Below are 24,559 nucleotides of genomic sequence, written 5' to 3'. Positions count from 1 at the left end.
AGGTGGCGAATTCAATAAATGTGACATTAAAGGATCTTTCTCAAGTTCCTTTGCTGTATCCTGCTGGAGAGGTGACAAAACTGGATAGCATTTATCAACTGCCACTTTACGTTGCCTGTGCAACTGCTCACTCGTTTGTTCTTCTTCATCATCTTTATATTGCATAGCAGCTTGCATTATCGAGATACCCTTTTCTCTTTTATTCCTTTTAGCTAATCTAATTTCTTTCTGTTTGGCTTCCTTTCGCCATAGGCAGAAAGAGTCAAACATCGCCGGCCGGGCTTTCTTCTTAAAAAGTCTAACCTCTAGATTATCTAATATCTCTGTATCAAAACTACCATATTGTGGCCACTTTAGAACACCATCCTTCCTGGTGTATCGGATCCATATTTCATTATACGTGATGGGGCCCACGCCGTGCTTTACATAGAGATCATAAGTTGGAGTTCCAATTGGAGGAACCGGACACGAGTCCTCCAGTCGGGAATCCCTATTACAACCAAGACAAAACAAATTTCCAAGTCTGCTAAGACCAGGCATCTTCGCTCTCTAGTCTAGCTTCAAACTTCAAAGGATTATCGAAATACGATAGTCTCGTGAATACACGAGTCCCTCGGCTTTGGTACTTGCAAGTTCCAAATCAAAGATCCCAAGGGGATACCCAAACTAAGAACCAAACTAAGGACTGGGAGACCCTCCACTAATACTTAACTGAGGTATCGATAACGTCACCAGAAGACTCGTCTATCGTTTCGCTCTACAAATCATCAAAGGGTCCAAGGCAGGGCGATAGTCAGGGCAGCAGTCCTTCGTAGCCGTCGGGAAGTGGGGAACCTCGCAGCAAATACTTTCGGACCACGAACGACATACAGGGGTCGATGAAGTGGTTGGCCTTCCTCCAGAATTTTCACACGAAGCTCCTCACGAACCTCTGGCTTGGACCGGTACCGCTGAAATCGCTCCACGTTGGGCGCCAACTGAAGTACTGGGTTTTTAAGAACCCAGCGGTGCCAGGGAACACACCCTAAGACTTCGAGTCCTTCCTGTCCCAGACTACAGAAACACAGAGTCTTCTTGGTGAAGTCAAAGATCGAATTTATTGGCTGCAGCCAGTAACAGGTATCCTAGAAGTACAACACGGTGTATATTCTCAGGAGACTGCTCAACTTACAAAGCTAGCGATCCCTTTTTATACAAAATATTATGCTTTAGGCAAACATTCCTTATTTTACAGTTGACCATTCACATATTTTGATGACAAAGAAAAAGCAGATTCATGATGACAAGCCCATTTTCAGTTTGTCCAGCCCACAATCAATTTCCCGGCAAGGCCCAACATTTTCATCAGATATCGGACAGACCCCATATAAAATCGGGCACCTCCTCCTCGTAAAGCAGGTCATAAAGAAGGAAACAGAGACAGGTGTGTGTTAGATTAAGCGTGGTTTGTATGCAATGAAGGGTTTATGGTATGCTGTGCCTTGATCTAATCTCGATCGGCCACTGGGAGAGGAACTGGCCGAACAGGTTTGGCTTCAGGCAGTGGAGTCAGCTTGCCCAGGTCACACAAAAGTCAGCAAAGGTGTATGTGTCCTTAAGACTCGTTTTGGCCTTAGTCATCGGCATATGTGAGGGCAAACACAAGATGGCTGCCATGTACAAAATGGAACCCGAGGGTTCAGGACGAGGTCCCTGATTTCAGGGTGATCTCGCCGCTCGAATACGCCGAAAATGCTTGTATGTAGTGTACTCGTCATTCTCGGTCTACTGATACCAAAATCGTCATGATACGACGATGTTTATGACACGGATCCAGAATTTTCAGTACTACAAGGCAGGAAGAATCAGGTAACGTGAGAGGTTAAAGAGAGAGAACATAGGCAATATTATGTTTAATAATGGTCAAATATTTCTGTTTTGTGTTTGTGGTGTCACTGGGATGGGGTAGGAGACACAGATACCGAGACAGTGAGACACACAGTGGAGCAATGAGACATGAACATGGGAAACCTGGACATGGAGTCAGGACGAAAGACACTAGCAAAGCAAGACACAGACTTTGGGGCAGGGAGTGGATCAGGACATCAGAGGCAGCAGGATGGTGAGATAATGATGAAGAAGCTGGAATGTTGAGACAACAGCAACAAAAGACACAGATTATGTGAGACGGAGACACGGCACAGACACTTGACACTCAAGACACAGACATTAGAACATAGAGGAGCAAACTGAAAGATACGGGCACAAGACAAGGGTCACATGGACATCAGGGCATAGAGACAGGTTGTGACAGTGAGACAGACACTGGGTCCCAGAAAGATGGGATGTATGAGAGGGAGACGCAAATATACGGACATGGGTGAAGGATAAGCAGGCTCTCGGACCAGGAAAAAAGACACCAGGCGAGGGAACAATGATACTGGAAAGAGAGAGACAAGGATTCTGGATCAGCAAGACAAGGGCACTAGGACAGGGGATATTAACACTGGGACAGCAGGCATGGGCACTGAGACTTGGGGGCAGACTCTGGGACAGAGAGACATGGATCTTAGACATCCATTTCACTGTCTTTGCATCATGTTGCAGCAGATGCTAGGCCCTGGAGACAGGGACACCATGATAGGAAGAGACTCACATTGGTGAAGGGAGACGGGGATATGTGGAAAAGAAAGCACACATTGTAGCATAGGGAGAGGGGCATAAGCATAGAGACATGGACATTGGGAAAAGGAGATGCACACAACAGGGCGGGTGAAGTCAGATACTTGTGGAGGGTGACTCGACTGGTGCTAATAGGGAGGAACATTAGTATGCACACAATGTGGCATTCCCTCCTCCCCAACTTCCATCACCTTACCGCCCGCTGTGCCCAAGAACTCTCGGAATCAGGGTATATTGTCCATGTTGTAGCCTTTTATTCACATCAATGCAAGTAATTCACCTCTGACCATTATCAGAGTAAAGTATCCTTCTTGGATACATAACAATTATTCAGAGCAATACACTTTATTTGCATCAACATGTCAACGGCAGTAAGGAAATTAGGTACGAAATTACACTTTACCTTGACCGTACAGTAGGACCTGGCCGTACCAAGCTACCACTCTGCAGCGCACATTGTGCCAGCAGGCCCCAACGCACTACAGCCAACAGTGGCACTACTTAAAATCCAGGGCACCGCATAGCGCACCGGCCCACCGGGGTACCTGAACACAGGCAGCCTCCCCAAGACTCTACTCAGTCTATACATTGTGGGTTAGGGCAGTAGAGTCCAGGACCACCAGCAGGTCAGTCCCTCCTCCCCACCTACCCACTGCACACGGAGAATCTACCCCCTCCTGGGGTCCATCAAATGGATGCACCTCCATTGTTGTGCATCCCTCTTTGTTGTTAACTGTCATCGCTCCACCACAGGGCCCCCTGGCACACTCGCCCCCCCCCCCCCGATGCTGACTGTGCTCCACAATAGCCCCTCGGCATCACCTGGATAAAAAACTCCTGCCCTTTTGCCTACATATGTACCTTATTCCTACTGAACAATGCCTTGTTCCCGGCTGGAGTGAGTTGTGCCAATTGTGCCCATTGCGGAACCTGCTAAAAGTCTTTTGATCGAGTTGTTAATTGTTGTTAAGTATCCGTTCATTGCTTTGACCGGACCACCTCCCTGGCGCATACCGGTGTCGTTATCAACCAGCAAGCTGGAAGCTAAATTCCCAAGAAAACCATCACTTTCCCCCTTCCAAGAACAATTAGCACACATAAATGTGGCATCCGCTGTGCGCAGAGTACTAGCAGGCCCCGCCATGCAACAGCCTTTCCCCGGTTTCAATGAGGACCTCCCTGCACCTTTCAAAATGTCATTTACCGGAAAATAAGTGTGACAATGTCACCATATGTCCATCTCTTCCGCCATTAGGGGAGAACATACTTGTTGTGATATCCGCTGTGCGCAGTATGCCAGCAGGCCCCGCCTTGCAACACCTTTCCCCAGGTTCCACCCAAGGCATCCCTGCCCCTTCCCAAAGGGAGTTTGCCAGAAAAAGGATTCCGACAACTTTACCACATGTCCATCGCCTCCACCATCATGAAGGGGGGGGCAATGCATACCGCATTGCACCTAAATTATTTACGGGGACCGGCACTTAAAATGTTTAGTGGGCTCGTGAACAGCAGAAATGTACCTGCCCCCATTCTTGTACAAACGAAGCACTGCCACCGGGATACCTAATCACAGGTAAAATCCTCAAAATTGACCTACCCTTGTTTACGCCAGGTCAGCCTGTACTGTCAATGAGAGCCTAACGCACCCCTCACTTACCCCTGGGTTTTGACCTGCTTCCGAGCCAATACCGATACTCCTGGTCATAGACCATGGGGGTCCACTCCATTATTGTTGGCCACTTTATCAAGAGTGCTATCTCTCTTCCCAGCGATGTGCTTTGATAACTATGCATGCTAATTAACTGACACCTCTCAGGTGTACCCTGTTGTTTTGAAAATTAGGGGCTGGGCGTTGTGCCCCCGCAAACACTCTGAGCCTTATCACGGCTATCTGCACAGGAACTTTCTTACTGGAATGAAGGCTCTTGTACAAACATTACATCGAGCAATCCACCCTATACAGTAATAATAACTCATGTGACTGCTCACCTATCCTCTTTTATGGGCTTGTCAGCGTGTATATTACAGGGCCCTAGACAGTAATACTAACTAATGTGACTGCTCTGCTATCCTTTTTTGTGGGCTTGTCGGCGTGTATATTACAGGCTTGTACTGACTGGTTACTTACTATAAGTTTCTGTGAAGGTTGAATAGTGATACCATACAATGACACCCTACACTATATTTCTGGTGCCGAGCACATGAAATATATTAAGGTACTCTTAGACATTGCACAGGCCTTGAGCTGCGCTCTTGGGGGTGTACTCAGCTTTTATGCTTAGCTGTTAGGCCAGCCTTTAAAGCTTCTCCAGTGCCAAGTGCTGCGGAGTGATAGAGCGCCACAAACATATGATGTGTTCAATAATGCATTGGGTATTACAGTGAAATTGTTAGTAGGCATTTTAGTAACCCCTCTATGTAGCTCTGTGAGCCCAGTAAAGCACGCCAAGAGACACACTGGAAAAGCATGAAAATCGAGGAGAAACTTTAAAATTGAAAAAGACGCCTTTTTTAGAGTTGCAAAGATAGCCAACCAATCCTTTCACTCACTGGACCTCTGTCTGTACTGCACGGAGCATGAACCCAGCCTTGGCTTCACCGCAGCTTGAATGCAGACTCAAAGGCAGTAGGTGCCAGCCATGAGCAACTTTACCTAAATGGCCACCAGCAACTAACCAAGATAATATGCACCGCTTGCCTGGATAAAAGGGGGTTGCAGCCCTCATGCTATTAATGTTGATGCATGAAGTTACCCTACTTACCATCGTTGGAACCGGTGTGTATTGAGAAAGGCAGGACTAGAAGAACTGTGTTCCCCACGCCTGTGCAGGCTTGCTTATTGTTCTGAATGGATAGTAGTGTTCCCGAAGGAAATGTCCGCACTATTCTATAGGCCACAAATATATATGTTCAAGTGGTATAAATGCTGGAAGAATCTTTTATGAAATTTGAATGAAGAAATAATTGAAGAACACAGACTTGGACTCCGAATTAAATTGGCTTGATAACTGTTGATCCCTTACTATAAAAAAATTGTTTTCTTGATTCATCTTTGTGGTTGTTTGTTTATCATTCAACAACTGTTGGTGTTGAGGGCTATGTACTAGAGCCTACTACTGATACTTACCAACTTGGAGTGCTGTAATTAGAATTTCACTCTATTGCTTATTGTTCTGTTAAAATATGATGCACCAGAAACACCTGCTGAACGTCTGGGCACCACTCACCCACTCCATATGGAGGCTCCAGGTATCGGAGCAAGGGAACCGGGGCACTGTTTAATGCATTAAGTGCAGCACACTGCCCTGCAGTGACCCCTTTTATATCAGCAGAGGACTTGTTTGAGTCTTGTGGAACAGCATCACTATCTGCTCAGTTCCTGCCCGGACCATGACAAACTCCCGTACTCTTATCAGAGGGCACCATAGCAGAGGCTAAGGCCCGATGTAGGTCACCAAATACCGGTCGGTAACGGCCGAATTCGGCCGTTACCGACCGGTATTTGGTGATTGAGATGTAGGGGCCAATATTTTGCAAAATCGGTAAATTTACTGAATCGGTAATTTTACCGATTCGGTAAATTCCAGATGTAGGTCGCGCTGTTTACAGTGCTAAAGGCCTTCAGAATTCGGTATTTTACCACCCAATCCAATTGGGTGGTGAAATACCGAATCCAGGTGTGCATGCACATGTGTGCATGCACACCTATGCCATGTGACAGACAGACATGCCTGTATTTGGGGTGCTAGAGGGTGTCAAAGTGACACCCCCTGCACCCTTGCTGCAATCGGTATTTACTGAATCGGTAAATACCGATTCGGTAATGCCCATTGATTCCTATGGGCTTCAATGCTCATAGGAATAAATGGGCATTACCGAATCGGTATTTACAGAATCGGTAAATACCGAATCTCAACGATTCGGTATTTACCGATTCTGAAATACCTACATCCCCCCCCTCCATTTTACCACTTCTTAAATACCGAATCGGTATGATTCGGTATTTAAGAAGTGGTAAAATTAAATTACCTACATCGGGCCCTTTGTTCCTTGTTAAAGGCCGCTGTTCGGTTATAGAAAACTTGCTAGCCTGATATCTGGAAACTTTACTGCTTTACATAATTACGAAAGAGCAGACAAGGTTTGTTTTATAGCAGAGCTACATACCAGGGAGGAAATAAAAACACAACTTCAACACAGATAAGCACTGCTTACCACACGTTTTACCCAAGTATCAGGCACCTTGTACCGGACACCACCATCACTCGCTGTTTCTCGGGTAATTATCCCAACAGACTTCTTGGCCACCACACCCCAGCTCCCTGTGGAGGCTCCTGGCACTGGAGTTTGGGACCTGGGGCACATTTTATTGCATTATGCGCAGCACACTCAGTCCTGCAGTGACACCTTCACCTAAGTAGCGAGATTTCTTATCTTTTTGGGCATTCCTTTAGTCGAGGAGAGGCTGTGAAAGCTTGCCTAATCTCGAAGGTAATAAGCCCCCACCAAGATAATATGTATTGTGCAGGCGCGCATATTGTTCCCCGGCAGTGAAAGATAAGTGTAACCTTTTGTATAAGGTATGAATCATTGCGGAATTGCCAATGTACTGTTTTTTATTTTTTATTTTTTATTATTTTATTTTATGGTACCTTGATGGCAATCCTTAACACTCAGTAGCACATGTTATATTTATTCAAATGGAAGTAGCACATCTACACCTAAGTCATGGGACTTCTATACCCACCCGACATTCCTGGGGTTAGTTACCTAAGAGTAGGCATTCAATTAACTTTGGAAGGATGAAAAGCTGAGTAAACCTAGACTGGACACTCCAGGCTGCCATCCCGGATCCTGTACGACCCCGCTGCATCCCACCTGGGCCTGAGTCCATGAGTCATATCCCACTAAATATACAAATAAACAACTGACGTGAATGCGGACACCACCAAATGCAGACAGTTTATAAAGCATTTGCAATGCACCCGTAAAGGTCCCCTTGTGTTTCACCCCAGAATCACAGAATGTTGATGCTCCAGACTAGCACCAGACAGAGCAGCCTTTGAAGTCACCAGCCCAGGCCATTGTGCCACGTTTTCTCCCATGTAGAAGTAACAAATGTTTACCGTTAAACGGCCAAATGACCTTGAAATGTCCAAACAATTTAACACCACACACTGTGATGCTCATGCTAAGTTTACAGCGTTGTCCACTGGTACTGTACTATTGCGCCATAATACCTGCAAAAATTGGGCAATCGCGCTGCTAGTACAGACCCTCCTGGCGGCGACGCCATAACATTGGACCATGTGATAATGAGGCACCTTCACTAATACCTAGCACTCTGGCCCTACTTACTGAGTGCCTACCATCGCCTACAGATGGTACAGCGCATTATGGACCAACAGCTAAACATTTCGGCTTGATACCAACCGATACCTTAGGTGCACCAGATACCGGGTGTGCTGCTTTTGATGGACTCCAGGAACGTTGCATGTGTACCTCCGCCGGCTGGCCACGCCTACTCCAAAAATGTTGGTCACTTTCTAATCACCTAGCTGCCGCCTTCTCAGTGAGGATCACATACAGGCAAAAGAAAATTCAAACAGTATTGTTACGTGGGGAAAACACAGACATTGCTGCATAATGATAAACACTGTAATACCTTGCGCATTCCGTGCCATAAGTTGTGGTAAATAAAATATTACCCTGGCAGAATTTCTAGGCATTAACCAAATATCATGCATCAAATGAGAGACAGGATCCGTGGTGTCCAAGTTAAAATGGGCTTTATTCCAATAACTCGAGTCAAAGGGAGAATATGTTCCATCACCACTGAGGTTCAGGAAGAGTAATCTAACATTCAATAACAATGAACAGCATATATACAATTTTCTCCTTGTACATAGGAAGGAGCGCTCCAGGCCAAGCAAAAAAGAAAGAGATAAGAGCATGTGGGCGTACACTTTATGAGTCATAGGTAGATGATAGGTAGATGTCATAGGTGGGTGGGTACTTAGGGGAGGTGTTTGCATGACCAGCTGGAACTCTGCCCTAATTGTGCAACTTTGAGCATGGGGTGCAATTGACGTGTAAATGGGATGAAGCTGACTTTTGGCTTAGCAGAGTAATCTCTTGTGTCAGGGCGACTTGAGCACGTCTGGTACAACTGATGTCTGGAGTCAGGGGATGTTTTATCTGAAATAAAGGTTCATCGCTAGAAATAAAGAAAAAGCATATATTTCTCCGTTCATTGCATGGGGGCTGAGACAGAGAGCTAGGCCTTATCTGTCGCGAACGGGTTCTGTTTACATTTCCTCACCGGGCAAGGATGCCACTCTGTACAGCAAAACAGATAACTGTTATTCATAACACTGTCTTGGCAGAAGTTCAGAAAGTGGTTCAACCACAATAAAATAAAGGGCTCAGTACGATATTTATTTAAAATGCACAATGCAGAATGCAAAATACATGGGCCTTTATTTTAGCTTAACGTTTGGGAGACTTTGCTGACTTGACTCGCAGGACATGTTTGCAGAGGCCTAGTGATTCAGGCCACTACGAGAAATATGCATGGGTGCCATGCACATGAATGTAACATAGGGTGTATGTAGTGGACATTATTTGGTCAGGCAAAATATCATTTTCCACATTCCCTCCTTGTCAACTACATAACCCTTCAGGATACATCTATATTCATGAGACCGTATAGCTGATCATACAGAATCATTTCCTTATCTTTATCCTTTGTACATATGGATGGGGAACGCAAGCAGTGGCAAAAAGGCTGCAAATCGCCAGGCCACATTGCAGACAGTGATAGTATCATGGCAAACTGCTCCTGGATCAAGTCGCCAGGGCAGATGCAGTCACATTCACTACTGCTTCAAGAAAAAGAAACCTTTGTTGAAATCTGTATATTGCTCACACGCTGTTTCTGTCTGCTATATAACAAGTTCCACCCTAGTCTAAGGGCAGATGAGAGTGAAGTTCCCTGTAAATAGCTCCTTGAAAATATGGTTTATGAAGAGCATGTCATTATTATAACTTGCTGAGTTTCTTGTAAATATGGCTTGTGAATAGCGCCATGTGGTCATGGTTTGTGCAGAGTATGTTGTCATTACGTTAGGCAGGAGAGAGCTGGATCACTTACAAGTGCTTGGAGGTAACGTTTTGAAGATGTTTTGCTTTAACATGCTGCTTAACAAGGTGTTGAGGTATTTTGGCGTTGTTTGGCGTTTTCGGGGAGGCGTGTTTTTGAGCGAAAATTCGTACCCGTTCCAGTAGAGGGATTCGGCTGCTTTTTGGTGAGGATGTAGGGCATTGCTTGGACTACTGTGATGCCAAATTTGAAAAGGATCTGAGCTGTGGAAGTGGGTGAAAAAGCATGTCTTGTGCGGAGGTGCGATTTGCCATGTTATCCAATGGGCGTTTTTTTTTCTAAAAATTATCTTTTAGAATCTATTTTGGCAGGACTCCCTTTGTTTTCTGATAAGGGGGTAGTTTGCCACATACCCAGCAATTAGTTGCATTGCTGGTCTGGCTGGTCACGTATGCATACTGGATGAATGTATAGGTGAGGAAATAAAAAAGAAAACATGTAGCAATAAACTAACACCGATTATAACAATGCACAGAATAAAATAATGATCAGGGTAACAATCCATCTGCTGCGTAATGTCTTGTAGTATCTGCAGTGTCTTGCAGTGTCTTGCAATCTCTCATCTTGCTATTCTCATATGTGATCTTATACATGTCAGAAACTGGTCTAACCGATTCACCACCGGGTGGGCTTAAACAATTAAACTACGTCTGACTTACTAGATCTAAGTTTGGACCTATACTCTTGCTGAGGGGTCTTTTCAAGCAAAGGCGGCGCAAAGTCTGTTTTGTTATCAAAGTCACTGTTCTTTTCGAATGTTCCACATTGTCCAAAATAGCGCTTAAAGACGTGATGGGCATGGATCCAGCCCTTGCGTCCCTCCACTTTCAGTGCGGTCCTCGTGGTAAGAAGCACCAACTTCGGGGTCTTCCAGCGCGGCTCAAGGGGGCTTGATCGGTCAAAATTCCGGATGCACACGAAGTCCCCTGGGACTATGGCGTGTTCCTTGACCTGGGTGTTGTCAGGGAAGGCGGCAGCAACCTGTGAACGACAAGAGAGTAGTGCAGACATCAAGGAAGCCAGGTAATCTGTCAGCATGTTACTGTCAACATCAGTTATCTTTCTGGGCATAGGCGTACCTCACATATTTGGCGGTCTACCAAAAATCACTTCATACGGAGATAGGCCTGTTCTGGAATGTGCTACCATACGCATGTAAAAGAGGGCAACCGGCAGGGCTACCATCCAATCCACGCCTTTCTCTGCACAGACCTTTGCTAATTTTGTCTTGAGGGTTTGATTATGTCTCTCTACAAGGCCTGCTGCTTCCGGGTGTCTGACACAATGGAACTTCCATTTGTAACCTAACAGAAGGGACACTTGTTTCATTAATTCAGAGGAGAATGGCTGGCCGTTATCTGAATAGATCACCCGAGGTAATCCATACCTGGGGAAATACTCGCGCACTAACTGTCTGGCTGTTGTTACAGCAGTATAATCTGGAACTGGATAAGCTTCTGTCCATCTAGATAGTGCACACACTACCACCAAGACATACTTGTAACCTCTACATCTGTCCATTTGGATATAATCCATCTGGAGAACCTCAAAAGGGTGATCAGGAGGATGAAATCCGCCTTGTTCCACCGGGATGCCTTTACCTGGATTGAACTGACAACAGATCATACATGTTCGTACTTTCTGCTTCGCTGCGGCACGCATGTGCTTGTTAAACCAGATGTTCTGTAAGCTGTCTAACATTGCTTTTTCTCCTAAGTGTGCTGGACTATGGGCTGTGTTAATGATTACTTGTACCATGGAATCTGGGAGAAACCATGTGCCTTTTCCCTTAGTCATCCAACCTTGGTCAGTCTGGACCCCTCCTTGTTCAGTCCATTTCTTTATCTCATCTGCAGTGGCATGTGTCTGTATGTCGAGTACGTCTTGAGTGGGATCCCTGACTGTCATACATGTTGTCAGTAATGGTACCTCTGTCCTTGCCGTGTCTGTTGGTGTCTGGGCTGTAAGTCTAGCTGTTCGATCTGCCAGGTCATTACCCTGGGAAATGGTGTCTGTAACTTTGGTGTGAGCTTTGCACTTCAGGATAGCAATGGCTGTAGGTAAATGTATGGCTTCTAACAGGGCTTGAATAAGCTGGCCATGCTGAATCTTGGTCCCATGGGAGGTCAGGAAACCTCTCTCCCTCCATAAGACCCCGAAATCATGAACAACGCCAAAGGCATATTGCGAATCAGTATAAATGTTTACTTTCAAGTGCTTAGCTCTTATGCAGGCTTGTGTCAGAGCGATGAGCTCTGCTGCTTGTGCTGACAATGTGTCTATTTTCTGTGTCTCTATGACTTCTTTATCAGTGGTCACAGCATAGGCCGCTACTAACTCTCCTGCACTCGTTCTCATGCATGATCCATCTACATAGAGCGTTAAGTCTGGGTCTGAAAGTGCAATATCTGTCAGGTCTTGTCTTGGTTTTGTCACTATATTCATGAGTTCCACACAGTCATGTGATGGTGCATTTACTGTACTTGAGGGCAAAAGTGTTGCAGGATTCAGAATATTACAACGTCTGATCTCTATGTGTGGTTGAAATAATGTCAGTTCATATCCTGTCAGTCTTGCTACAGTCAAGTGTTGTGTTTGTGTTCTGTTTAAGAGAACCTCCACTGCATGTGGAACTTGTACTGTCAGAGGGTGGCCCAATACTATTGAATCACTCTGTCTTATGGCTAGGGCTGTCGCTGCAACTGACTTCAGGCATGCAGGCAGAGCCTGGGCCACTGGGTCTAGCGTGCTAGAAAAATAAGCACAAGGCTTGTGTTTTCCTGCTTGATCTTGTGTGAGAACAGATAACGCTGTTCCTTCTCTTTCAGTTACAAAAAGCATGAAAAGTTTGCTGTAACATGGAGTTGCTAACACTGGCGCTTGACATAAAGCTCTTTTTAATTCCTCGAATGCCAAGGTGTGTTCTTGTGTCCAAGGGAGGACAGTCCCCCCTGCCTCCTGTGTAGTTAACTGTATGAGTGGTTTGGCTAGAAAGGCATACTGGGGAATCCATTGCCTACAGTATGAAGTGAGGCCAATAAAGGCACGTACTTCCTTTTGTGTCTTGGGCTGTGAAAGGTTAGCAATGAGCTGTATACGTGCTTGTGTTAGCTGTCTCCCCTCCTTGGAAAGCAAGTGTCCTAGGTACACTACTTGCTTTTCACAGAATTGCAACTTCGAAGGGGACACCTTGTGCCCCTTGTCAGCCAGAAAATGTAAGACTGTCAGTGATGCATTTTCACATTCTTTTTCTGAACGTGCTGTAATCAGGATATCGTCCACATACTGTAGTAACGCAGTGTTGGAAGGCATGTGAATGCTGTCTAGCTGTCTTTTTAGTGCCTGACTGTAAATACTAGGGCTTTCTGTAAAACCTTGAGGAGCTCGTGTAAAGACAAAGCTACGACCTCTTAATGAATATCCAAACAGGTACTGGCTGTCTGGGTGAATGGGAACACTAAAGAAAGCGTTCTTCAAGTCGATAACAGTAAAGTAAGTAGCCTCTGAATCAATAGCAGTCAACAATGAAGAAATGTCTGGCACCACTGGATATTGTGGTACTACACATTTGTTCAATTCTCGCAGGTCAATAATCAATCGGTACACTGGCAATACACTAGGATCAGATCTTTTAAGGATAGGAATGACAGGCGAGTTACATACATTTGAGACTGTCTCTACCACTACCCCCCGTGCAATAAATTCGTCAACTATTTTCAGTAATGCTGTTTCGGCGTCTGGTGGTAACTTGTATTGTCTAATACGTGGAAGTACTACTCCTGCTTTGAGTGTGACATGGTGAGGCGTAATGTCCATGTAACCTACGTCAGTCGGTCCTTGTGCCCACAGGATCTGTGGCACGTTCTTGAGTCTGTGGTCAAAATCAGTCAGTACATAATGTCCCTTAAAATCACGTAAGAACAGGCGTACTCCTTCTGGAGAACAGCAGATAACTGCTCCTAGATCTTTTAATGTCTTCATACCAAGTAAGTTTTCTGGACATGACTTAGTAAGTAGCAAGTCAGTGGTACGTGACAGTGGACCAACCCCTAGGGAGACTGGTTTTGATACTTCATTAACAATAGGCTTTCCTGAAAATCCCAGGGAAACATTCTGTGAGCCTGAGAGAGGTGCCCCTGGAACCTCGTCATGACTGATGGTAGTTCTGCTCGCCCCTGTGTCAATCAGAAACTTTCGATCCTGACCTAGAACACGACTATGTACATACGGACCCTCTTGATCTACAGGAACCTCAATAAGGGGCAAGCCTACTTCCCTCTCGAGGCTGTTTCATGAGAACTGTTGATATTCTGGATAGTCAGACTGTGTGTGCTGATACATTTGTGGTGTGGCATTAACAGGCGGTGGTGGAGGATAATTCGCTACTGTCTGTTGCGTGTTCTGTTGCGTGTTACTCTGTCTAGGAGTGTACTGTCGCTCTTTTGTCTTGCCTGTAGCTATATTGTGTTTCAGAACAGTGCAGTCCTTTACAAAGTGACCTGGTTGTTTGCAATAATTACAGTTCCCTTTGACAGGTGTCGTGTTATGTTTGTTTGAAGTCGCCGGTACCGTCTGGGCAACCAGCACCTTCATTTTTGTCTCTTTCATGCGTCTCTTTTCATGATCCTGCTCTTCTCTAATCCTATTCTGATGATACTGTAGCATCTGTAACATTTGTGAAGGGCTGTTTGCTTGCCAAGTACTCTCAACCTTCAGTACTCTATTCTTGATCTGGGGTAAGGAATTCTCTACTAATTTGCTCACAAAAAGATGTGGAAATGACTCGCTACCAGGCTTAAGGCCACTATTAATAGTAAAACATTTCTCAAATCTAGAATAGAAATCACTAGTGTCCTCGTCTTGCTTTTGTTTACATGCTGAAATAGCATCCCAATCTTCCTTTTTAGTAATCAATAATCTTGGCAAAACTTGTATCAGGAGTTCAGGTAGTTCTCTAGCTCTATCTCCAAGACCAACTCCTGGGAGCCTGCCCTTCTCTTCTGTTTCCAATGCATCCCAACTTAACTTTTTCTCACCCACTTCCCAGTCTTTTTCCTTAAGCTTTTCATAAATCCCTGCAGGTAACAGTACTTTTAATAGCTTCAGAATGTCAGCGTACGTATAATCTCCTATGCGGAGGATATCTTTTAATTCACGGTGAAATCCCCCTGGGTCTTTATCATGACAAGGCAACATCTTTTTCATTTCAAGAATCTCTAATTTCGTTAAGGGGGTGTAAACATACACTCGTTGTAACTCATTGGCCGCATTCTTAACGGGATAAACCTCTCGTAGGGGGTTCAGTCTGTCTATGTGTACGTTATGTCTGTCATGGTGTAAGACTGGAGGCATGTATGTAGTCAGAGAATCTATGTACTTATGTCGTTGATCCAGGATTACATTAATTAATTCAGTACCTAAACCTGTCCATCTATCTAGTAAAATGTCGTCAAGTATTTTATGCAAGTGACCAGGATCAGAATGCTGACTTTTATACAACGTTATCAAGTGTTGAACCATGCAAATACCAGCCAAACGCTGTTCGTTCGGTGGAAGGCTTAAGAAAGTCTGAGCCACTATATCACTGCTATATATATTGGCATTGGACACCCACTGGGTGGCTGACCGGGCCAACTCTATTTCGTGTTGTGTGGCAGGTCTCTCACTCCCTATCCATTGTTTCAGTGCTTTCTCAGTAGCTTGGAATAGAGCTTCAAGGGAATACCTTTCTTTTATAGCTGGCCCCTGTTTACGGTAATCAAGGCACTTGGGTCTGTCAAACTGTCGCGCTTTTCCTACATAATTCATTTTGTCTTTTGGCTCATCTACTTCTTCTGTTGATAACTCACCATTCTCCTCAGACTCTTTTCTGTGCCTTTCTATTATTTCCTTTCGTATTTTCTTGTACATGGCATCTATCTGTCCCTGTTTCTCATGTCTACCGGCATCTATGTGATCACTCCATTCTATCAATCCTGCTTTTACATCTCCGTCCCCTTCGTCCTGTTCCCTGATCAGGCAGTTAATAATAAAACGTAAGACATGGTTCTTAACCCCTACTTTTCTCTGTGACATGGCTTGTGCTATACTATCTGGTCCCTCCCCCGTTCTAATAAAACGATACATGCTATCTAGGTGATCTTTCATGTCTGGTAATGTCTCTAGATATGCAACAGCTTGTCTTAGTCTACGTGAAATCACGACCATTGAACCCTTTCCTGGTTCTGTATCATATACACAAAATGGAATGGCTGCATCTACAGTAGGCACCCCTCCCACTGCCCCTGGACCTACGTCATCTTTTGCTAGCTGCTGCTGAAGTTGCTGGAGCTGATCTGCTGCTGGGGGTGGAGGAAAACCTGCATTAACGTAGTCTGGAAGGGACTCGTCTAGATACGAGGAAATGAATGCTTCAGATGCTGTCGGCTTTATTCTATGTACTCTATATGGTACAGGTGGTGGCGTTCGAGACCTACTGGGTCTCTCTGAGGTGTTCACTTTAGCTAGTTCTTCTGACAGAACGGGATAAATACCATTAATAACGGCGTTTCTTTCCCTATCAGTCTGTTCTGTTTTGACACGTTCCCCCTCCTCCCGCAGTTCCTTTTCTCTGGCTTTTTCCCCAGCTTGTCTAGTTCTATCTGCTTTATTCAATTCTTTCTCTGTTCTCCTATGTGACTCTTTGCACCACAATTCGATGGCATCTTTCTGAGAGGGTCTTGACTTCTTTTTCCATAGCGCTTCCTCCACCCTCATAATACATTCAGGATCCCATGTTCCCGAGATTGGCCATCTATACTTTTCCTCCAGGTCCTTGGTGTAGTCTACCCATAAATCTAAAAACAAAATGGCGTCTAGCCCATGCTTATTATACATATAATGACCAGGTGTGTCTCTAGGCGGGATGTTAACTGGTTTTTCTAGTATACCTTTTCTGGTCCCTATCTGACGTAACTTTGAAAACAGTGGCATGTTTGAAACCAATATTCACAAAAATAGACTGAAACAATCAACAATCATTCACACACAAACAAATATTAAACACTAAAACAGTTACAACCTAAACTGATACAGAGAACTAAACATGTACTTGAAAAACTTTATGCACTGAAATACAGTACAACCATACCGGTCTCAAAAATGAGACACGTCTTTACCGCACCCACGTTTACCATGGGCACGTCTTTACCGGTCTCACGTGAATGAGACACGTCTTTACCGCACCCACGTTTACCATGGGCACGTCTTTACCGGTCTCACGTGAATGAGACACGTCTTTAATCTTGATGCATTCCCCACAGTGGTACTCACCGGGAAGCAGAATCTTGAAACTTGAAGGCCTCGGACTTCTACGCATGCGCCTTGGAACAGGTGGACCTCTGGAGACCTCGGACCTTGCTCTCTCATGGGCTGGGCTCTGGGTTGAGACGATCCGCTTTCATCACCGCCTCACATGGATGCCTGGTCGCAGCCCGTCCTCCTCCTGGGCCTGAGGGAGTAGCGGGTAATCCCAATGGCGTGTACACTTTAAAGTCCGTCACGGCTGTGGAAGGGGGCAAAGACTAGACCTACAAACTCCGGCGAGTGGGGAAAGGGACATGTCCCTGTTCAAGGGCGCCAATTAATGTGGTAAATAAAATATTACCCTGGCAGAATTTCTAGGCATTAACCAAATATCATGCATCAAATGAGAGACAGGATCCGTGGTGTCCAAGTTAAAATGGGCTTTATTCCAATAACTCGAGTCAAAGGGAGAATATGTTCCATCACAACTGAGGTTCAGGAAGAGTAATCTAACATTCAATAACAATGAACAGCATATATACAATTTTCTCCTTGTACATAGGAAGGAGCGCTCCAGGCCGAGCAAAAAAGAAAGAGATAAGAGCATGTGGGCGTACACTTTATGAGTCATAGGTAGATGATAGGTAGATGTCATAGGTGGGTGGGTACTTAGGGGAGGTGTTTGCATGACCAGCTGGAACTCTGCCCTAATTGTGCAACTTTGAGCATGGGGTGCAATTGACGTGTAAATGGGATGAAGCTGACTTTTGGCTTAGCAGAGTAATCTCTTGTGTCAGGGCGACTTGAGCACGTCTGGTACAACTGATGTCTGGAGTCAGGGGATGTTTTATCTGAAATAAAGGTTCATCGCTAGAAATAAAGAAAAAGCATATATTTCTCCGTTCATTGCATGGGGGCTGAGACAGAGAGCTAGCCCTTATCTGTCGCGAACGGGTTCTGTTTACATTTCCTCACCGGGCAAGGATGCCACTCTGTACAGCAAAACAGATAACTGTTATTCATAACACTGTCTTGGCAGAAGTTCAGAAAGTGGTTCAACCACAATAAAATAAAGGGCTCAGTACGATATTTATTTAAAATGCACAATGCAGAATGCAAAATACATGGGCCTTTATTTTAGCTTAACATTTGGGAGACTTTGCTGACTTGACTCGCAGAACATGTTTGCAGAGGCCTAGTGATTCAGGCCACTACGAGAAATATGCATGGGTGCCATGCACATGAATGTAACATAGGGTGTATGTAGTGGACATTATTTGGTCAGGCAAAATATCATTTTCCACAAAGTCTCCTGCCCCAATTAATATTTTCATTGTGTACCCTTTCCCTATTGTGCCTGTGCAGTCCCACTTTTGAACGTCATTCGTCAAAAAGAAGCCTTAAGAGTCCTGTAATGAAGACATGCTTCATACCATGCTCCAGATCGCCGTGCATGATGTATTTATTATTGCGCCTAGACTAGTGATGGTAAATCTCAAAGGTTACTCTGAAGTCCAGCCTCACAAGCAGATGCAGCCCCTGTGTATCCTCCCAAGCCCCATCCGGCGCACCCTCCGGTATACCCTGCATTTATTTGACAGTGCCAGGCCCGATTATCGCCGCCACCACCTGCAGCCTTATCATCCAATACAGGTTGCTTCATAAATCACTGTTGCAGTAATGTGGGAGCAGCCTAAGCATCCAGAGCAATAAAGTTTTCCCCCAGAGCGCGCCTGCAGCCTCCTCATTATCTGATAACGTTACTCGCACCGTGAGCCACCTACCTCCTGCATACCTGCGCGCCTGCAATCTCTGCATTTTGAATTAACGCAGCATCCAGCTGCCCCTGCCGCCATTCTCAAATATGCACATAGCCTCGCTTAAATTTGCGGTCTCATTATCCCTGAACACTTCCAGACACAGTGTATATTTTCCATAAATGATCCGGGCTATAACGACTTGAAAACATACTAGACACTGAGCTTTTTTCTTGAATAACATGAATGCGTCACCCTGCCTTTCCCCGCTTTAATCAGAAGTACTCCAATACCAAAAACTGATATGATTGACATGGAAATGTACTTATGCATGTGCATGCCATATGGATATACATAACACAGAGTACCAAAAAGTTCCTGCTCCAGTGAGAGCAGGAGTCACGCAATACGGGAAGGGCCCGCTCATTTTCAGTGCCTCGATATTTCTGTTAGAGACCTGGTCCGCCATTACCAGGCTTTCCCTACTAAGCTGCGGCGTAAAACAACTAAGGCAAATTTACCGACTCGAAAACATCATGGAAACAGAGAGCAAATGTACCGCTAACAAACAGCACAGTTTCAGCCACATAAACAGCCCAGATGCCATCACTGAATCTGAGCAGCATTATACCAATTACACGCCTATGCTTCTAAACAGAAATGAGAGTTAATCGCTGTGTTTTATATGACCAAAATGATGTTGATAAAAGAATGCACCTTACATTCATTATATTGACAGGTCCCCCAGACCAAAGGTGACCGTTTTGCCAAGTGAGCCACCTCCTTCCCCACATGGGCATGGCTTCACTCCTGTTGTTCTAATCGAGTGCATCACTGAATCTGAGCAGCCTTGTGCCAATTACATGCCTATACTTCTAATTAGAGCTAATTGCTGTGTTTAATGTAACAGAACTGATATGGGTAAAAGAATGCACTCTCCCTGTTCCACACATAGGTATCCCGACGTTCCCCTTTGCTGCCAGGAGCTTGACTCATGCCAACTACATTTTTTACTTTTTCACATTGACGCCGCATCCACAGCATTGCACCATCTGCCAAGCCTCGAACCCGCGTCCCCTGACCGAGGGCGCCGGCTTTGCCAAGTGAGCCACCCTCTTCCCCACATGGTTGCGACTTCCCTCCTGCATCTACTTTGAGGCTCCCAAACTAATTACACCAATCTGTACCTCAGACGCACCCCTGCATATCTCGGCGGCCATCGCCGTGCTACCCTCGAGCCGTCGACCAGACAGCACACTCCTGGTCAAGGCTTCCCCTACTAAGCGGCTGTTACATGTGGCTGCCTCGAACGCAACTACAAACAGATGGGGACCGTGGAACGACAAAAGGCTCCATCTTTGTTCCAGAACTACTATTCCCATGAGGCCTTGAGCCTCGCTGTAACGAGGCGGGTCCGCCCATATATTCCTGTGGGCAACCGGGAAGGGTGTCAGAAATTCTTCCTAGCGGACCCCTGGTTGCAGTTAGTTCTATTTTGGATTCTATCCGGAGGGTATCGCGGAGGTGTGCCCTACTCCTTGCTCCCAGGTCCTCCCTTTGCTCTGACGTGAGTGGCTGTTATACTGAAGAAAGACCGATTAGCGAGGCTTCGCACGATCGGCATTGTCGGACGTTATTCACTAGTCCTCCATTGGTAAGCACATGTCTGGCGCTCGTACAGAGAATGGTTTTTGATCAGAGCGGCCTTTTCAGCCGTTCCTTGGTTCTGTGTCCTCCGTTGGCTGAGCTGCCTCTTAGGAGCTCGTGCGGAGGACGGTAATTGACTCGAACGGCATTGTCGGCCGTCACTTAGCACAGTGGAACCATAAGGGCTGCGTTGACTGCAGCTGAGAGGGATACGTGCCGCAAACAAGGACTCTGTTTGTATTGTGGCAGGAAGGGCCACTACGTGCGAGAATGCCCTGTTAAACCAAAGACAAATAGGTTTCGTGATGGCAAAACAGTGACAGCAGCTGTCGACAAGGTTACGGAAAACTAGATGACTCCATGAACAACAAAGGGGATTCTTGGAGTCCTGCGTATATCCCTTCTCTGTTATATCAAGACCCAGTTGGACAACGTCACCTGTACATTGAGGTCACGCTGTTGATACAAAACAAATGGATTACCATGGCTGCTATGGTCGATTCAGGAGCCACAGGCTTATTTATGGATTGGAATGAGGCTAAGCGTATAGGAATCGGTTTGAGACCTAAAGACACCAGAAGATGTCTATGCAGTAGATGGGAGAAAATTGGTTACTGGGCCCATTGGATACTACACAGAAGACATCATGGTGCAATATGGATCCATGCACCGGGAAATAATCGCTTTCAACATCATCCGGGCACCTCAATATGGGATCATTTTGGGGTTACCCTGGCTACAGAAACACAACCCTGAAATCAATTGGGTCAACAAGACGGTGTTGCTGACGTCTCATTTTTGCAAGGAACATGGCGGTATGACCATAGAAAATCCCGCCACGGCATTGGCCTGTAGATTAAGGATAGCCCCGGCAGCCAAAAAAGTGGTGCAATTGCCCCAGTTTATCAGAAGTATGAGGGGTATTTTTACCACATTCAGGTGGAAGTGCTCCCCCCCACAGGCAGTATGACTGCCAAATTGACCTTATACCTGGGGTTAAAGTTCCTATTGGGAGGCTGTATGCCTTGACGGAACCAGAAAATCTCTATCTAAGAGAATACTTGGACAAACTACTTGAATTAGGATTTATCCGTCCATCTAAATCCTCTGCGGCATCACCACTTTTTTTTATACCTAAAGCCACTGGCGAACTCAGAGTGTGTGTGGACTTTAGGGTGCTGAATGCAGTAACTGTGAAGAACAGATACCCCTTACTGCTCATTAATGTTTTATTGGAACAGGTCAAGAGTGCCAGGATATACACAAAGTTTGATCTGAAAGGGGCCTGTCACTTGGTACGTATGAGAAGTGGTGACGAGTGGAAAACGGCTTTCAAGACTAGATACGGTTTATTTGAATATCTGGTGATGCCGTTCGGGCTTTGTAATGCCCCTGCGGCATTTCAGTTCTTCCTTAATAATGTGCTTTGGGAGATCTTGGACCACTACGTCGTAGTATATATAGACGATATCCTTGTTTATTCCAAGACAGAGGAGGAGCACATACAACATGTAACTTCTGTACTACGGATCCTACAGGAAAACCATTTGTTCTGCAAGTTGAATGAAATGAAATGAAATGAAAAAGAAACTTAATTAAGCGCACTGTGGCCGAGCGGCTTCCTGGCGCTGGGGGGGAAAAAACGGATTCTACACTGCAACCGGAGGGACTAACCGGGGAAGGCCTGGAGAAAAAGAAAAGTTTTTAATGCCTTTCGGAAAGCTGGGTAGGAGGGGATCGATCGAATGGATAATGGAAGACTATTCCAGAACTGAGGGGCCAGAACCGAGAAACGGGTGCCACCGGTGCGGGCTTTACGGTAGCGGGGGACTTGAAGAAGAAGTTGAGAAGATGAGCAAAGGGTGCGAGAGGGAGTGTAGGGAGTGATCAGAGAAACGATAAAAAGAGGGGCGGAACGAGTGAGGGCTAAAAAAGCTAGGCAGGCTAATTTAAAGGAGGAACGAAAGCGTACAGGAAGCCAGTGAAGGGACTTGAGAACGGGCGTGACGTGGGAGAATTTGGGGAGGTGAAAAATAAGCCGGGCGGCCTGATTTTGGATGGCCTGAAGCCGGCGCATCTCAAAAGCGGGGATGCCAGAATAGAGGGCATTCCCGTAGTCAAGGCGAGAAGTGATAAGGGCTGTAATGATAGATTTGAGGGCATCGGTGGAAAAAAACCGGGAGATTTTGCGAATGAGACGGAGGGATAGAAAACAAGATGAAATTACAGAACTAACTTGGGAGTGCATGGAAAGGTCATTACTGACCTTGATGCCTAAAGTGCGAGCAGAAGGGACTGGAAGAGGGGGGGTACCGAGAGAGAGGGGCCAGTAAGCAGGGGACCAGGGATTGGAGGAACCACCAGTGAGGACAAGCTCCGTCTTATCAGGGTTTAGTTTGAGGTGGTTCGTGATCATCCAGTCTGAAATAAAAACTAAGGTGGAACTGAAGAAAGAAGAAGAATCGGGAGTAGAGAGATCGAAGATGAGCTGGAGGTCATCAGCATAGTTGTACACGGAGACCCCCAGCTCACGGAGGGAAAAAATAAGGGGGTAAATATAAAGATTAAAGAGAAGAGGGGAAAGGGAGGAACCTTGGGGGACCCCACACACAAGAGGGCGGGGAGGAGCGGAGAACCCGGCGAGCTGGACTGCCTGGGACCTATCCAGAAGGAAGGACTTCACCCAGGAGAGTGCTGCCCCCCTGATGCCGGCTGCGCTGACACGGTCGAGAAGAATGGCATGGTCAACCGTGTCAAACGCAGCCGACAAGTCGAGGAGCACCAACGCCTGGAGGAGATTGGAATCGGCCCTTCCCTTAAGCTCGTCCAAGACAGCGGTGACAACAGTCTCGGTAGAGTGACCCGGGCGGAAACCCGCCTGGTGGGAAGCCAGGAGGCCATGCTTCTCAATGTGTGAGGACAGGCAGGAGGTGACATGGCTTTCCACGATCTTCCCCAAATAGGGAAGAAGGGAGATGGGCCTGAAGTTAGGGGGTGAGGAAGGGTCCAGGCCAGGTTTTTTTATTATTGGGAGAACAGTGGCAGCTTTGAAAGACGAGGGAACAGATCCGAGTGCCAGAGATGAATTAAGGAGCGTAAGAGGGGGTCCAGGAAAGTGAGAGAAAAGTGTTTGAAGGATCCGAGCTGGCGCACAGTCAGCTGGAGATCCCGACTTGACTTTGACGAGCAGATCGGAGAATTGTGCCGCAGAGATAGGGGGGAAGTGATCCAACATAAGAGGCGGGGGGGGGAGAGGGGGGATGATCTGGGTTTGAGAGACTACAGGAATGTTAGCTTTAATAGTGGTGATTTTATCGATAAAGTAATTGTTGAGTGAAAGACATAACGAAAGGGATGGGGCGAGGTTGGCATTAGTGCGATCAGATGTGGCAAGTTGTTTTACAAGTGAGAAAATCTCTCGGGATTTGTTGGAAGAACGGGCGACTTTTTCAGAGAAGTAATCGGTTTTCGCCGCGATAATGGCTTTTTTGTAACTGTTAAGCAGTGATTTATATTTGATACAGAGAAGGGGACAATAGTTATGCCTCCAATGGCGCTCCGATCGCCTAAGATTGAGTTTGAGCTCTTTAAGTTCATTAGTGAACCATCTGTGGGCCTCATGGGGCCGCACAGATTTGATATTTTTAAGAGGGGCGACGAGGTCACAGGAGGAGGATAGCCAGGCACGGACAGCGTCGGCTTGATCTTCCAGGGGAAGGTCCGTTATGTCAGGTACAGTGGAGGCTAGAGAGGAAGAGAGAAGGGAGAGATCTGTCTAGTTCCAGCAGCGGGCAATCTGGTTTTTGGGGAGAGGGGCTTTTGTGTAAAGGGGAAGGGGAATGTTAAAAGAAATTAAAAAGTGATCCGACCAGAGACAAGGAAGGGTGGAGAGAACGGAGAGGGGACGACGCAGGGACCAAATTTGGTCCAAGGTGTGACCTTTAACGTGAGTGGGTGAAAAAATATAAGGAATAAAGTTTAGGGACTGGAGAGTAGCAGAAAAATCTTTGGAGGCTGGAGTCTCTCGGGGATCGTCAGGCCAGTAGTT

The sequence above is a fragment of the Lissotriton helveticus genome, chromosome 3_1 (assembly GCF_964261635.1).
Source record: "Lissotriton helveticus chromosome 3_1, aLisHel1.1, whole genome shotgun sequence".
NCBI classification, from domain to species: domain Eukaryota; kingdom Metazoa; phylum Chordata; class Amphibia; order Caudata; family Salamandridae; genus Lissotriton; species Lissotriton helveticus.
Note: the sequence above shows the minus strand (reverse complement) of the source record.